This window comes from Pleurodeles waltl, chromosome 5, assembly GCF_031143425.1.
Source record: "Pleurodeles waltl isolate 20211129_DDA chromosome 5, aPleWal1.hap1.20221129, whole genome shotgun sequence".
Classification (NCBI taxonomy): Eukaryota; Metazoa; Chordata; class Amphibia; order Caudata; family Salamandridae; genus Pleurodeles; species Pleurodeles waltl.
In genome coordinates, this window is record NC_090444.1 from 592428429 (window position 1) to 592439101 (window position 10673).

At 47.2% G+C, this 10673-nt stretch overlaps 3 non-coding genes across 3 annotated transcripts; all 3 read left to right on the forward strand.

The window, feature by feature from the left end:
* Positions 1-1526: 1526 nt before the first annotated feature.
* Positions 1527-1633, forward strand: LOC138297877 (U6 spliceosomal RNA). Its single transcript, XR_011204414.1, has one exon. It is a non-coding gene; the product is annotated as a U6 spliceosomal RNA (small nuclear RNA).
* Positions 1634-4286: 2653 nt separating this feature from the next.
* LOC138297855 (U6 spliceosomal RNA) lies at positions 4287-4393 on the forward strand. The gene has a single exon (XR_011204393.1). It is a non-coding gene; the product is annotated as a U6 spliceosomal RNA (small nuclear RNA).
* Positions 4394-7046: 2653 nt separating this feature from the next.
* On the forward strand, positions 7047-7153 carry LOC138297856 (U6 spliceosomal RNA). The gene has a single exon (XR_011204394.1). It is a non-coding gene; the product is annotated as a U6 spliceosomal RNA (small nuclear RNA).
* The last annotated feature ends 3520 nt before the right edge of the window (positions 7154-10673 follow it).

The following is a 10673-nucleotide window of genomic DNA, read 5'->3' on the forward strand; positions in this document are numbered from 1 at the left end:
CCCCCTAATTAGGCATTCTAATTCTCTTCCACCAAATCAAAGACATTGCCTCATTGTGCATATAATTGTGTGCCCGCCGTCCCCTGCTTTGTTATTGAGGCTGCCATCAATCGAATGACATCTGCCTGTGCCCAAGAGTAGTAGTACTGATGAGCATTAAACTGCAGCCTACTGATTAAAAAAGCGCAAAAGATGAAAAAGTGCGAGGTCTACGTAGGGTTCAAACCTGCAGTCTTCAGATCCAAAAGAAGGCCTGTTATCCCTTTCACCTGGGGCCTTTTCACACGGGGCTTATTTCTATAGTTTTCAAGAGAGTTCTAAAAGGCATGTGTCTTGAACAGTTGTTCCTACCAATCCTGCACAACCAATTTTTTAGATCCCCTGCGACCCGCATCTCAACCCTTGAAGTAAAACTATTTTCACTCCAGAAAACACATGTTGTGAAGTTTTCCTCTCTTGTTCAAAAAGCTTAGGCTTGGGAAACATTCAAAGGTCAGGCTCATAGAATCCAGTACAATAATTAAACTTTCGACTTGCCACAGTTGCTATCACAGCCTCCTTACCACGGAACGATTGCTGGACACATCCTGCACCGGAATGTTCATCCTACAAGAAGGCTGAGATAATTAACAACTCAAGAGTAATTACCTGAAAAAAGGGACTGGCAACCCTTCCGAGCCAGATAGGAGTCGAACCTACAATCTTCTGATCCGTAGTCAGACGCGTTATCCATTGCCCCACTGGCCCCACATAAGAGCACTTTCCCCCTTGTCCTTCAGAGAGTGCTAGAGAATGCGTGCCCTCGTGTGTGTGTGTGTCTGTGTTTTAAAACGTCATTCTATCACAATATGTAACCACATTTACAACGCACACTGAAGCTGCAAGTGAACTTACCTGCCCCACTGAAGTTACGTTCTGTCAGGTTTTCGTAACTTACACCAAGGACCCTAGGAGAGAAAAGGACATAAGCGCCAGTCCAAGCAGACCCAGCAGCAAAGAAACATTTTAAATAAGCGTCAGTTTCTTACAGAGTCTGGTTCAACATCATCAGTTCCACAGCTGTATGGGGCTGAGCCTGAGGACTCCTTAGTAAGCAGGCCAGTACAACACTAAGGCGTTTACTATTCAAATACAGGTGAAAATTAAGACACCTTGTCATATGCTCTCTTTGCCCTGGAACCCACCACAACACCATTCCACTCCCACAAGCCTTCACCTAGCCTACTGTGCAGCTGACTCACCTTTTCCATCAACGTTCCCCAGGAAGTGTGATGTCACAATGCACTTTGCCTGTAGTCTGGACCATGAGCCTTTGCAACCTGGCGTAATGAAGATGCTTCCAATGTGTGAAGATTTGGACCACAAATATAGGGAATAGAAGTGGATTGTTACGCCTCATGCCTTATTGCCATGTGTCTCAGAATTGAATGCTTACTGGACCATCCACTCAGCGCTTTCAGGCCACCCTACGTCTGAAGCCTGCAGATTCAGGGAGTGTATATACATTGAAAGCTCTCCCATGAAGTGTGCTTGCTTCGGCGGCACATATACTAAAATTGGAACGATACAGAGAAGATTAGCATGGCCCCTGCGCAAGGATGACACGCAAATTCGTGAAGCGTTCCTTATTTTTAACAGCTTTAGAGAGAGAAAGGTCCTTTGTTTGCAAGTCTTCTTGTAATAATACAGCAACTTCCAGTGCCTTCCTTTCCATTTGTATTTTTGAATTGCCCTCCCCTCAACATTCTTAAGGTGTTTACCACTGCAGTAGAAAAGGTAAGCCTTTAACTGCTCCTGCAGGCCAATGCCAGTGCCCAGCTGCATTTAGCAAGGAAGACTTCAGCACTTCAGTGACCTTTCTTTCAATTTTCCAGCCTCCCTGTCATTATCCTTCACCCCGCCCCCCAACTCTATACTGTTGCCAGTGACGCATTGCTTTGTGGGAAGCAGGACAGAGCAGAGAGAAGGGTAGGGCCTATGCAAATGATGGCCTCTGGGCCATATGGGAACCCCCTTTTCAGCAGGACTGCTAAAGTCAGCCTTGCCACCAGATTGCTCGGGGAAGCTGGAAATACTAGGCCAGGGGAGGCACCGGGTTCTATAGGTCCTTGGAGGACCCATTGGGCCGGCCTCCCTCAGTTTCTGAGCTCCATGAAATGTTCACCCTGCAGCCTTTTAGAGAGGTTTTGGCCGATCGGGGATGAGAGGGGCAGAAGGCAGAAAGAGCACAATGCTCTTGAAACTGCTCTAACCCACCTCTCTCCCCGCCTTGGGTTCCATCTGGGTGTGTCAGGTGTTGGCCTATGGATAACAAGGAACTGGCTCAGTGCATTATGATTCTCACAAAAATAAAAGGGCCATCTATCAAGTGCAAGCGCACACACACACAGACTCTGGCACACATCTGTGTTAACGACCTTGATACCTTGTTTGAAGGATCAAGGACCCCTGTTGAAATCCCAGACCAGCGCACCCCTTTATGGTGAACGCGTGGCTGTTTCAAAATTCAGATTTACTGGGGGGTTATGATGGACATTTCAACACCCACGCTTGGGCAACATTTGAAATCATTCCCCCCATTTCTCTCAGAAATGCCCATGGTTCGGGAAGTACTTGCTCCACAGTCTTTCTCTTCCACCAGTCAGTAGTATTTCCTTGAGAGCTGTTTACGATATTGATTCTTTGGAGGTAAATGTTCCTTTCATCTGCAAGCAGGCTCTTTCCAAGAATGGTTGCCTTCAGAGGCAGTGTAACTTTTCGACCCCTACCTAGGCATTCTAATTCTCTTCCACCAAATCAAAGACATTGCCTCATTGTGCATATAATTGTGTGCCCGCCGTCCCCTGCTTTGTTATTGAGGCTGCCATCAATCGAATGACATCTGCCTGTGCCCAAGAGTAGTAGTACTGATGAGCATTAAACTGCAGCCTACTGATTAAAAAAGCGCAAAAGATGAAAAAGTGCAAGGTCTACGTAGGGTTCAAACCTGCAGTCTTCAGATCCAAAAGAAGGCCTGTTATCCCTTTCACCCGGGGCCTTTTCACACGGGGCTTATTTCTATAGTTTTCAAGAGAGTTCTAAAAGGCATGTGTCTTGAACAGTTGTTCCTACCAATCCTGCACAACCAATTTTTTAGATCCCCTGCGACCCGCATCTCAACCCTTGAAGTAAAACTATTTTCACTCCAGAAAACACATGTTGTGAAGTTTTCCTCTCTTGTTCAAAAAGTTTAGGCTTGGGAAACATTCAAAGGTCAGGCTCATAGAATCCAGTACAATAATTAAACTTTCGACTTGCCACAGTTGCTATCACAGCCTCCTTACCACGGAACGATTGCTGGACACATCCTGCACCGGAATGTTCATCCTACAAGAAGGCTGAGATAATTAACAACTCAAGAGTAATTACCTGAAAAAAGGGACTGGCAACCCTTCCGAGCCAGATAGGAGTCGAACCTACAATCTTCTGATCCGTAGTCAGACGCGTTATCCATTGCCCCACTGGCCCCACATAAGAGCACTTTCCCCCTTGTCCTTCAGAGAGTGCTAGAGAATGCGTGCCCTCGTGTGTGTGTGTGTCTGTGTTTTAAAACGTCATTCTATCACAATATGTAACCACATTTACAACGCACACTGAAGCTGCAAGTGAACTTACCTGCCCCACTGAAGTTACGTTCTGTCAGGTTTTCGTAACTTACACCAAGGACCCTAGGAGAGAAAAGGACATAAGCGCCAGTCCAAGCAGACCCAGCAGCAAAGAAACATTTTAAATAAGCGTCAGTTTCTTACAGAGTCTGGTTCAACATCATCAGTTCCACAGCTGTATGGGGCTGAGCCTGAGGACTCCTTAGTAAGCAGGCCAGTACAACACTAAGGCGTTTACTATTCAAATACAGGTGAAAATTAAGACACCTTGTCATATGCTCTCTTTGCCCTGGAACCCACCACAACACCATTCCACTCCCACAAGCCTTCACCTAGCCTACTGTGCAGCTGACTCACCTTTTCCATCAACGTTCCCCAGGAAGTGTGATGTCACAATGCACTTTGCCTGTAGTCTGGACCATGAGCCTTTGCAACCTGGCGTAATGAAGATGCTTCCAATGTGTGAAGATTTGGACCACAAATGTAGGGAATAGAAGTGGATTGTTACGCCTCATGCCTTATTGCCATGTGTCTCAGAATTGAATGCTTACTGGACCATCCACTCAGCGCTTTCAGGCCACCCTACGTCTGAAGCCTGCAGATTCAGGGAGTGTATATACATTGAAAGCTCTCGCATGAAGTGTGCTTGCTTCGGCGGCACATATACTAAAATTGGAACGATACAGAGAAGATTAGCATGGCCCCTGCGCAAGGATGACACGCAAATTCGTGAAGCGTTCCATATTTTTAACAGCTTTAGAGAGAGAAAGGTCCTTTGTTTGCAAGTCTTCTTGTAATAATACAGCAACTTCCAGTGCCTTCCTTTCCATTTGTATTTTTGAATTGCCCTCCCCTCAACATTCTTAAGGTGTTTACCACTGCAGTAGAAAAGGTAAGCCTTTAACTGCTCCTGCAGGCCAATGCCAGTGCCCTGCTGCATTTAGCAAGGAAGACTTCAGCACTTCAGTGACCTTTCTTTCAATTTTCCAGCCTCCCTGTCATTATCCTTCACCCCGCCCCCCAACTCTGTACTGTTGCCAGTGACGCATTGCTTTGTGGGAAGCAGGACAGAGCAGAGAGAAGGGCAGGGCCTATGCAAATGATGGCCTCTGGGCCATATGGGAACCCCCTTTTCAGCAGGACTGCTAAAGTCAGCCTTGCCACCAGATTGCTCGGGGAAGCTGGAAATACCAGGCCAGGGGAGGCACCGGGTTCTATAGGTCCTTGGAGGACCCATTGGGCCGGCCTCCCTCAGTTTCTGAGGTCCATGAAATGTTCACCCTGCAGCCTTTTAGAGAGGTTGTGGCCGATCGGGGATGAGAGGGGCAGAAGGCAGAAAGAGCACAATGCTCTTGAAACTGCTCTAACCCACCTCTCTCCCCGCCTTGGGTTCCATCTGGGTGTGTCAGGTGTTGGCCTATGGATAACAAGGAACTTGCTCAGTGCATTATGATTCTCACAAAAATAAAAGGGCCATCTATCAAGTGCAAGCGCACACACACACAGACTCTGGCACACATCTGTGTTAACAACCTTGATACCTTGTTTGAAGGATCAAGGACCCCTGTTGAAATCCCAGACCAGCGCACCCCTTTATGGTGAACGCGTGGCTGTTTCAAAATTCAGATTTACTGGGGGGTTATGATGGACTTTTCAACACCCACGCCTGGGCAACATTTGAAATCATTCCCCCCATTTCTCTCAGAAATGCCCATGGTTCGGGAAGTACTTGCTCCACAGTCTTTCTCTTCCACCAGTCAGTAGTATTTCCTTGAGAGCTGTTTACGATATTGATTCTTTGGAGGTAAATGTTCCTTTCATCTGCAAGCAGGCTCTTTCCAAGAATGGTTGCCTTCATAGGCAGTGTAACTTTTCGCCCCCTAATTAGGCATTCTAATTCTCTTCCACCAAATCAAAGACATTGCCTCATTGTGCATATAATTGTGTGCCCGCCGTCCCCTGCTTTGTTATTGAGGCTGCCATCAATCGAATGACATCTGCCTGTGCCCAAGAGTAGTAGTACTGATGAGCATTAAACTGCAGCCTACTGATTAAAAAAGCGCAAAAAATGAAAAAGTTCAAGGTCTACGTAGGGTTCAAACCTGCAATCTTCAGATCCAAAAGAAGGCCTGTTATCCCTTTCACCCGGGGCCTTTTCACACAGGGTTTATTTCTATAGTTTTCAAGAGAGTTCTAAAAGGCATGTGTCTTGAACAGTTGTTCCTACCAATCCTGCACAACCAATTTTTTAGATCCCCTGCGACCCGCATCTCAACCCTTGAAGTAAAACTATTTTCACTCCAGAAAACACATGTTGTGAAGTTTTCCTCTCTTGTTCAAAAAGCTTAGGCTTGGGAAACATTCAAAGGTCAGGCTCATAGAATCCAGTACAATAATTAAACTTTCGACTTGCCACAGTTGTTATCACAGCCTCCTTACCACGGAACGATTGCTGGACACATCCTGCACCGGAATGTTCATCCTACAAGAAGGCTGAGATAATTAACAACTCAAGAGTAATTACCTGAAAAAAGGGACTGGCAACCCTTTAGAGCCAGATAGGAGTCGAACCTACAATCTTCTGATCCGTAGTCAGACGCGTTATCCATTGCCCCACTGGCCCCACATAAGAGCACTTTCCCCCTTGTCCTTCAGAGAGTGCTAGAGAATGCGTGCCCTCGTGTGTGTGTGTGTCTGTGTTTTAAAACGTCATTCTATCACAATATGTAACCACATTTACAACGCACACTGAAGCTGCAAGTGAACTTACCTGCCCCACTGAAGTTACGTTCTGTCAGGTTTTCGTAACTTACACCAAGGACCCTAGGAGAGAAAAGGACATAAGCGCCAGTCCAAGCAGACCCAGCAGCAAAGAAACATTTTAAATAAGCGTCAGTTTCTTACAGAGTCTGGTTCAACATCATCAGTTCCACAGCTGTATGGGGCTGAGCCTGAGGACTCCTTAGTAAGCAGGCCAGTACAACACTAAGGCGTTTACTATTCAAATACAGGTGAAAATTAAGACACCTTGACATATGCTCTCTTTGCCCTGGAACCCACCACAACACCATTCCACTCCCACAAGCCTTCACCTAGCCTACTGTGCAGCTGACTCACCTTTTCCATCAACGTTCCCCAGGAAGTGTGATGTCACAATGCACTTTGCCTGTAGTCTGGACCATGAGCCTTTGCAACCTGGCGTAATGAAGATACTTCCAATGTGTGAAGATTTGGACCACAAATATAGGGAATAGAAGTGGATTGTTACGCCTCATGCCTTATTGCCATGTGTCTCAGAATTGAATGCTTACTGGACCATCCACTCAGCACTTTCAGGCCACCCTACGTCTGAAGCCTGCAGATTCAGGGAGTGTATATACATTGAAAGCTCTCGCATGAAGTGTGCTTGCTTCGGCGGCACATATACTAAAATTGGAACGATACAGAGAAGATTAGCATGGCCCCTGCGCAAGGATGACACGCAAATTTGTGAAGCGTTCCATATTTTTAACAGCTTTCGAGAGAGAAAGGTCCTTTGTTTGCAAGTCTTCTTGTAATAATACAGCAACTTCCAGTGCCTTCCTTTCCATTTGTATTTTTGAATTGCCCTCCCCTCAACATTCTTAAGGTGTTTACCACTGCAGTAGAAAAGGTAAGCCTTTAACTGCTCCTGCAGGCCAATGCCAGTGCCCTGCTGCATTTAGCAAGGAAGACTTCAGCACTTCAGTGACCTTTCTTTCAATTTTCTAGCCTCCCTGTCATTATCCTTCACCCCGCCCCCCAACTCTATACTGTTGCCAGTGACGCATTGCTTTGTGGGAAGCAGGACAGAGCAGAGAGAAGGGCAGGGCCTATGCAAATGATGGCCTCTGGGCCATATGGGAACCCCCTTTTCAGCAGGACTGCTAAAGTCAGCCTTGCCACCAGATTGCTCGGGGAAGCTCGAAATACCAGGCCAGGGGAAGCACCGGGTTCTATAGGTCCTTGGAGGACCCATTGGGCGGGCCTCCCTCAGTTTCTGAGGTCCATGAAATGTTCACCCTGCAGCCTTTTAGAGAGGTTTTGGCCGATCGGGGATGAGAGGGGCAGAAGGCAGAAAGAGCACAATGCTCTTGAAACTGCTCTAACCCACCTCTCTCCCCGCCTTGGGTTCCATCTGGGTGTGTCAGGTGTTGGCCTATGGATAACAAGGAACTGGCTCAGTGCATTATGATTCTCACAAAAATAAAAGGGCCATCTATCAAGTGCAAGCGCACACACACACAGACTCTGGCACACATCTGTGTTAACGACCTTGATACCTTGTTTGAAGGATCAAGGACCCCTGTTGAAATCCCAGACCAGCGCACCCCTTTATGGTGAACGCGTGGCTGTTTCAAAATTCAGATTTACTGGGGGGTTATGATGGACTTTTCAACACCCACGCCTGGGCAACATTTGAAATCATTCCCCCCATTTCTCTCAGAAATGCCCATGGTTCGGGAAGTACTTGCTCCACAGTCTTTCTCTTCCACCAGTCAGTAGTATTTCCTTGAGAGCTGTTTACGATATTGATTCTTTGGAGGTAAATGTTCCTTTCATCTGCAAGCAGGCTCTTTCCAAGAATGGTTGCCTTCATAGGCAGTGTAACTTTTCGCCCCCTACCTAGGCATTCTAATTCTCTTCCACCAAATCAAAGACATTGCCTCATTGTGCATATAATTGTGTGCCCGCCGTCCCCTGCTTTGTTATTGAGGCTGCCATCAATCGAATGACATCTGCCTGTGCCCAAGAGTAGTAGTACTGATGAGCATTAAACTGCAGCCTACTGATTAAAAAAGCGCAAAAGATGAAAAAGTGCAAGGTCTACGTAGGGTTCAAACCTGCAGTCTTCAGATCCAAAAGAAGGCCTGTTATCCCTTTCACCCGGGGCCTTTTCACACGGGGCTTATTTCTATAGTTTTCAAGAGAGTTCTAAAAGGCATGTGTCTTGAACAGTTGTTCCTACCAATCCTGCACAACCAATTTTTTAGATCCCCTGCGACCCGCATCTCAACCCTTGAAGTAAAACTATTTTCACTCCAGAAAACACATGTTGTGAAGTTTTCCTCTCTTGTTCAAAAAGCTTAGGCTTGGGAAACATTCAAAGGTCAGGCTCATAGAATCCAGTACAATAATTAAACTTTCGACTTGCCACAGTTGCTATCACAGCCTCCTTACCACGGAACGATTGCTGGACACATCCTGCACCGGAATGTTCATCCTACAAGAAGGCTGAGATAATTAACAACTCAAGAGTAATTACCTGAAAAAAGGGACTGGCAACCCTTCCGAGCCAGATAGGAGTTGAACCTACAATCTTCTGATCCGTAGTCAGACGCGTTATCCATTGCGCCCCTGGCCCCATGTAGGAGGCTGGACTGGCTTGTAGTGAGTACCAAGGGGTACTTGCACCTTGCACCAGGCCCAGTTATCCCTTATTAGTGTATAGGGTGTCTAGCAGCTTAGGCTGATAGATAATGGTAGCTTAGCAGAGCAGCTTAGGCTGAACTAGGAGACGTGTGAAGCTACTACAGTACCACTTAGTGTCATATGCACAATATCATAAGAAAACACAATACACAGTTATACTAAAAATAAAGGTACTTTATTTTTATGACAATATGCCAAAGTATCTTAGAGTGTACCCTCAGTGAGAGGATAGGAAATATACACAAGATATATATACACAATAGCAAAAATATGCAGTATAGTCTTAGAAAACAGTGCAAACAATGTATAGTTACAATAGGATGCAATGGGGAAACATAGGGATGGGGCAACACAAACCATATACTCCAAAAGTGGAATGCGAACAACGAATGGACCCCAAACCTATGTGACCTTGTAGAGGGTCGCTGGGACTATTAGAAAAGAGTGAGAGTTAGAAAAATAACCCTCCCCAAGACCCTGAAAAGTGAGTGCAAAGTGCACTAAAGTTCCCCTAAGGACAAAAGAGTCGTGTTAGAGGAATAATGCAGGAAAGACACAAACCAGCAATGCAACAACTGTGGATTTCCAATCTAGGGTACCTGTGGAACAAGGGGACCAAGTCCAAAAGTCACAAGCAAGTCGGAGATGGGCAGATGCCCAGGAAATGCCAGCTGCGGGTGCAAAGAAGCTTCGACTGGACAGAAGAAGCTGAGGTTTCTGCAGGAACGAAAAGGGCTAGAGACTTCCCCTTTGGTGGACGGATCCCTCTCGCCTTGGAGAGTCGTGCAGAAGTGTTTTCCCGCCGGAAGGACGCCAACAAGCCTTGCTACACGCAAATCGTGCGTTTGGCGTTTTTGGACGCTGCTGGGGCCCAGGAGGGACCAGGAGGTCGCAAATTGGACCTGCAGAGAGAGGGGACGTCGAACAAGACAAAGAGCCCTCACTAAAGCAGGTAGCACCCGGAGAAGTGCCAGAAACAGGCACTACGAGGATGCGTGAAACGGTGCTCGCCGAAGTTGCACAAAGGAGTCCCACGTCGCCGGAGACCAACTTAGAAAGTCGTGCAATGCAGGTTAGAGTGCCGTGGACCCAGGCTTGGCTGTGCACGAAGGATTTCCGCCGGAAGGGCACAGGGGCCGGAGCAGCTGCAAAGTCGCGGTTCCCAGCAATGCAGCCCAGCGAGGTGAGGCAAGGACTTACCTCCACCAAACTTGGGCTGAAGAGTCACTGGACTGTGGGGGTCACTTGGACAGCGTCGCTGGATTCGAGGGACCTCGCTCGTCGTGCTGAGAGGAGACCCAAGGGACCGGTAATGCAGCTTTTTGGTGCCTGCGGTTGCAGGGGGAAGATTCCGTCGACCCACGGGAGATTTCTTCGGAGCTTCTGGTGCAGAGAGGAGGCAGGCTACCCCCACAGCATGCACAAGCAGGAAAACAGTCGAGAAGGCTGCAGGATCAGCGTTACAGAGTTGCAGTAGTCGTCTTTGCTACTATGTTGCAGGTTTGCAGGCTTCCAGCGCAGTCAGCGGTCGATTCCTTATCAGAAGGTGAAGAGAGAGATGCAGAGGAACTCGGCTGA